This window comes from Pinus tabuliformis, chromosome 3_2, assembly GCF_031772625.1.
Source record: "Pinus tabuliformis cultivar Carrire ecotype Pingquan chromosome 3_2, CPIR1, whole genome shotgun sequence".
NCBI classification, from domain to species: Eukaryota; Viridiplantae; Streptophyta; class Pinopsida; order Pinales; family Pinaceae; genus Pinus; species Pinus tabuliformis.
In genome coordinates this window covers 786,820,302-786,826,301 of record NC_142302.1, presented here as the reverse complement: position 1 = coordinate 786,826,301, position 6,000 = coordinate 786,820,302, and positions in this window count along the sequence as shown.

Here is a 6,000-nt window from a genome sequence, read left to right as displayed (position 1 = left end):
ATGATGAAAGCGAAGGGGGCAGGAAGTTAGCCCAACCCCTGGTTCCAACTTAATTCGTATAACCGATGGCATTTTATTTGGAGGGGTGGGCACGTGACACCCTACCCACGCCTTGCCCATGGCCACATGACCACTATGTGACTAGGTTTCAGGCTGGTGGGGCACGTGGCCTTCGTCCCGCACTCCTCGGTCACATGAGCGACAATATGACTGTTGAAAGGGGCAGAAGATAGGGCACAGGGGCCAAACTAAGTGTCTGACAAATTGCACCAATTTCAGTAGAATTTTTGCCATCTCCATGCCAGATTGTCGCCTGGCAGTTCTGCCAAAGGTATACTCATTTCCAGTTTGGCCAATTTTGTCATTTTGCAGAACATTCAGTAGAGAAATGAACAAGGAGGCTTAAATTGGCCATTTTTCATTCTTTTTAAGCTCAAGAAGAGCCTACACAAGGGTTTTTGGGTGTTTTGGACACAATGCAACATTGTTTTTGTGATTTTAGCATTGCATGTTGATGTAGTTGACATTTTGCATATATAATTTAAAAGACCAACATTGGAAGATGGACCCAAAGACATAGCCCAGGAGGGGGTGAACTCCATCGCTAAATTGTTGTTTTTTTATGTTGCATGTTGTCTATTTTTCTCTGTTTAAATCTGTAAAGTTTAACTAAAAGTACTAAGTTTATGTGCTTTTGCAATTTCGATCAATTTCCCACAAGACATAAACTAGGTTGCAAACTTTTTCAAGAAACCTTAAATTTTTTTAATTTCAAATCAACTAGGTGCTCTCCTCATGTTGTTTCTCTTTTCAACTTAACCAAACACTACAATTCTTCCTTCGCTAAGGAGCCTCTTTTCCTTTTTAGCCCTTGGTTTAGCTCTAATATCACTTGTTCATCAAATTGATACAAGAAGAAAATAATTAAAAATAATTATATGCATATCAACAACACACATGATACACCTTGGAAAACCCCAACTGGAGAAAAACCAACCCGCAATAGATCTATTATCTTATGGCTTAAAAGTAGCCAATATCCTTGACTTAAACATAGTCAAGCCATCCAACATCCTAGTCTCGATCGAACGATACTTCTGATCAACCCTAAAAAAAATACAATGGAGAATCCTCGAGCCTTTTAAAGTCTCTAACTACATCTAATTCCGTAGGCCCAATACCATGGGCCACTAATATCAGGTGTCCAAGCCAATTTTACCTAATAATTGTCATCTCCCATTTAAACTTGAGCTAGGGAACTTTTTCGAATCCAATCCAGAAAACCAACATGCTCTCCTTCTACAATCACCTAGGTGTATTTCTAGACTTACCAGGCATATGCATGTCTAACCAAGTCTTACAATCATATGCTAATTTATATGTAGTTTACAAATTTCTATCTCCAAAATATTATTTATTTATTTAGATTGGGAGGTGTTACTGTTATTATTTATTTATTTGGGTTGGGGGTAGCCATGCAAGCTGCCAAATAGAGCCATTCAACTTCCTTCTATTATGATTTTATGCCATCATTTTGATGCTATTATATTGTTTCAGTTAAATACCCTTGTGAGAAATTAATAATCTAACTTAAAATCAATATTAAATTAAACATTAATAATCTTTTTATTTAGGAAATAAATTAAATTAAAATTATTTTTAAATTATTCCAAATATAAAATATTCACAAAATTCTACCCCCAATTAATCTCTTCAACTTTATAAATTAAAATTAATATCTATTTTATTGGATAGAGAAAAAAGACACTAACAAACAAAAAAACACAAAATGAAATGCTAAACATATCGATTACCAAAACATCCATATTTATTTTTAGTATCTCCCACTGTCAAAACATAATTTCAATCACCATGACAATATTCGAGGCCCGGACATTGGGAAATATCAACGGTTAGGTGGGATCCATAATCTTAATGATCTTTGATAATATTAAAACTATTTTCATTTAGTACTAAATTACCTTTTCAGGTGTAATTTTCCGCGCCACTTGCATTTTCGATAATAATTATATTCTCAGTAAAAACATTATATCAATTACCAAGATAATATTAAAATTAACGATTAGGTGGGATCCATAACCTTAAGGATCTTAGGTAATATTAAAAATATGAGTTTATTATAATTAAATTGTTTTAATAATTATATTCAAAGACAAGGGAATTATTTATAATTATATATCAAATTTATATCACGGAGTCAAAAAAATTATAGTTAAAAAACCACCATGTTGACGTTTCGCTGTAAAAAATTATATTTACACTTAAGAGAATTATCATAATTATATTTCCGAATTATATCAAATTTAATATTAAAAAAACCATTTTTTTAATAGTACAAAAACATAGGATCTAATTAAATTATTATCAAGAAAGATTGTTTTAAGTCAAAAGAGACAACATAATTAGATAATATTCTTCATATTACCGAGAAATATTTTGACAGTCAAAAAAAGTTACCTTTACTTTTCATGGAAAAACTCACCATATTCATATTTATAATATATTACCAAAATAATATTTCTTCATATTATGAAGAAACTACTTTCCCGGTCAAAGGAGAGACCATAATTATATTGCAAATTTACATTACCAAAACAATGTTTCCACAGTGAAAAGATTCATGATAATCATATAAGAAATTTATGTTATCAGTGGAATATTTCTCACAGCCGAGGGAATCACCATGCGCATCATTGAACTTTCATTTTAACAGATCTCATTCGTTATTTTATTTTAATTATTATATGAATTTTTAAAAAAATATTTATTAATATTATATAATAAAATAATAATAATATTAAATTATGAATTAGAGTTATTTTTATGGTTGAATGGAATAGTTGTTATTTTTAAATCTCCACACTAGTGACATGATTAGTTATAATATTTTGATGAATATTGTTGTGATGGCTTCGAATTTTGTAAACAAGTAAATATCCATGTGCGATACCAACAACCTCACTCTAACCCTCATACTCAAAGGAAAGCAAATTTCTTTCCAAAAAAAATTAATAACATTAAATTAAATAATTGCCAAAGGCTTCCTATTTCATAAGGTGGATGAAGATCTGTTGACTTTTTTTTGTTTTTTTAATTGGCCACCTGATTGTTTCTCAAGGGAATATGCTCAACATATGCTTCGTTTGAATGCTTATCAATCACTGTAATGTGTTATAGAGTTTGTTAGGTTGCATTGATTTTTAATAAATTTAAAAAATTAAATTCGTGCCAAGTGGCTCCCCACCGATTTCCTAGGTATTTTCAAAGCATGCCTAATTTTACAAAAACTTTCTCTTATCTTGGTTATAAATAATAGAAACTCTTCAACACTTAGAGTTTGTTAGGTTGCACTGACTTTTAATAAATTTAAAAATTTAAATTCGTGCCAAGTGGCTCCCCACCGATTTCCTAGGGATTTTCAAAGCATACCTAATTTTACAAAAACTTTCTTATATCTTGGTTGTAAATACTAGAAACTCTTCAACACTTAGAGTTTGTTAGGTTGCATTGACTTTTAATAAAGTTTAAAAAATTAAATGTGAAGTGGCTCTCCACCGATTTCCTAGGGATTTTCAAGCGTACATAATTTTACAAAAACTTTCTTATCTCTTCAACACTTTTGTTTTTTATCATGACCTCGGATTCTTAAGCTTTAAGTAAAATCAAAGTTAATAATAATATTTTTTTTGCAATAGTTAATAACTAGTACAACCACATTAAAAATATTAATGTGGTTCATATAGCCAAAGACTTCATAAATATAACAAAAAACTAACAAAAAAAACTATTGCAACATGAAGAATGTCTTACCAATGTACACATTTACTTGATTAACCATGTATAAGAAAGTTATGGGTCAACTTTAACTTTGAAAAATGAAAATTACACGTATTATTGTAAAATTGACCATTTTGCTAAATAAAATTTGTTCATATATTAATTTCCCCATCTAATAAGAATATGAACTTATTAGAATTGGAATAATCTCAAATCCCTGGGAAATTGGTGGGCGAGAAGGCATGTGGCATGAATCTAATTTAAAAATAAAAATAAAAATAAAATACACATCTTATTGTAAAATGGACCATTTTGCTAAATAAAATTTGTTTATATATTAATTTCCCCATCTAATTAGGATATGAATTATTAGAATTGTAATAATCTCAAATACCTAGGAAATTGGTGGGTAAAGAGCCGCAGGAATCTTTTTTTTTTTTAATTTATTAAAAGTCAATGCAACCTAACAAACTTCCTAACACACTACTATTTTTTAAAGTTATTAAAAATCAATGCAACCTAACAAACTTTGTAACACACTAGAGCGGTTGATAAACATTAAGACAAAGCATATGCTCAACACATGCCCTTGTGAATCAATCTATATTGTCAATTAAAAAAATTAAAAAAAGTCAACAGGTCCCCTTCCACCTTAAGTTGAAATAAAAAACCTGCGATGGTAGTTACAAATAAAGGCTCCCTCGTCCACCAATTTCCTAGAGATTTTCAAAGCACACCTAATTTTAGACACCTAATTTTAGAAAAAACGTCCTTATATCTTGGTTGTAAAGGATAGAAACTTTTCAACACTTTCGTTTTTATCATGACCTAAGATCCTTATAAGTTAAGTAAAATCAAAATTAACAATAATATTTTGTTGTAATAATTAATAATAATATTTTTGTTGAAATAGTTTTATGTTATATCTTTATTAATGGTAATTACAAATTAAACCCTCAACTCTATCGATCACATTAATATTTTTAATATAATTATATTAATATAATAATTTTATATAATTCTAAAAAAACTCTATTCCACTCAATAAATATAATATATCACTCGGCCTGGAGTATGCCGTAAAACTGCTTCTGCTTGGCTAAGAGCTCGTCTTCCTCGGACGTAAGGAAACAGGTTAACGGCCCAAGACCCAGAGGCATCTGGCAGGAGTGAAAGCCTGCTCCCTTACGGACCACCAGCGGGTTATTACAGGGGGCATGGTTTTCCTTGATAACGGTGATGAGTCAAATCGACATTCGCGGATAGCAGCCAGAGATGGTTGTCCTCACTGTTGGTTTGACACCTGAGTTTGATAGGTTTTGCCACCTTCGGAAAAAAAAAATATATATATATATAATATATCACAATTTTTTTCATTTTAATCAATTACCAAAAACAATATTCCTCACGAACAAAGGGATCACCAACATTATTATTTAACTTAGCTCTTAACCTATTTCATTGTATTATGAATTTAATCATTTTAAAAATATGTATTTCTTAATTTTTTTTAAATAATGTCCTTTTATTATTTAAATTATTAGACTTATTTTGATTTAATTTTTCAGAGATAATTTGAGTGATCGATGGTCTATTTTTAAATTTAAATAGATTTAAATAACCTTTATGTTAATATTATCTATAATCAATTTTAAAAAGATATATTTTTTATTATTTAAATTATTATAAATATTAAATATTTTATTATTATTATAAATATTAAATATTTGTTATTATTAAAATAATATTAAATGGTTTATTAATTTATGTTTTTTGGATTTGGTATTTTGTATTTCGTTAAACGAGGATTATATAGATAAAAAATTATTTGTTATTGGACTATTTAAAAGAAAATAAGATTCGTAACATAAATTTAGAGTCTTAAAGTTATCAATATTTCGTTTAACTCTAACATTTTGTAAATAGAAATGTATAAAAACACATATATCTATATGAAAACACAATTTTGAGAGAGACCAAAAAAACTAACCAAACATTGAAAACACATATATTGTTGTTTAAGTATTTAAAGCTAAAAATCAGCATTTGAGTTTTTAAAAAGTTTGTTAATTTTTGTTATATTAATTCTTCACAAATAATTTGAATGGTTGAGATTGACAATATTAATATTATTTAATTTTTAATTTTTATTTATTAATTTCTTGATTAACCTTATTTATTTCTATTTTGAAAATATAAATT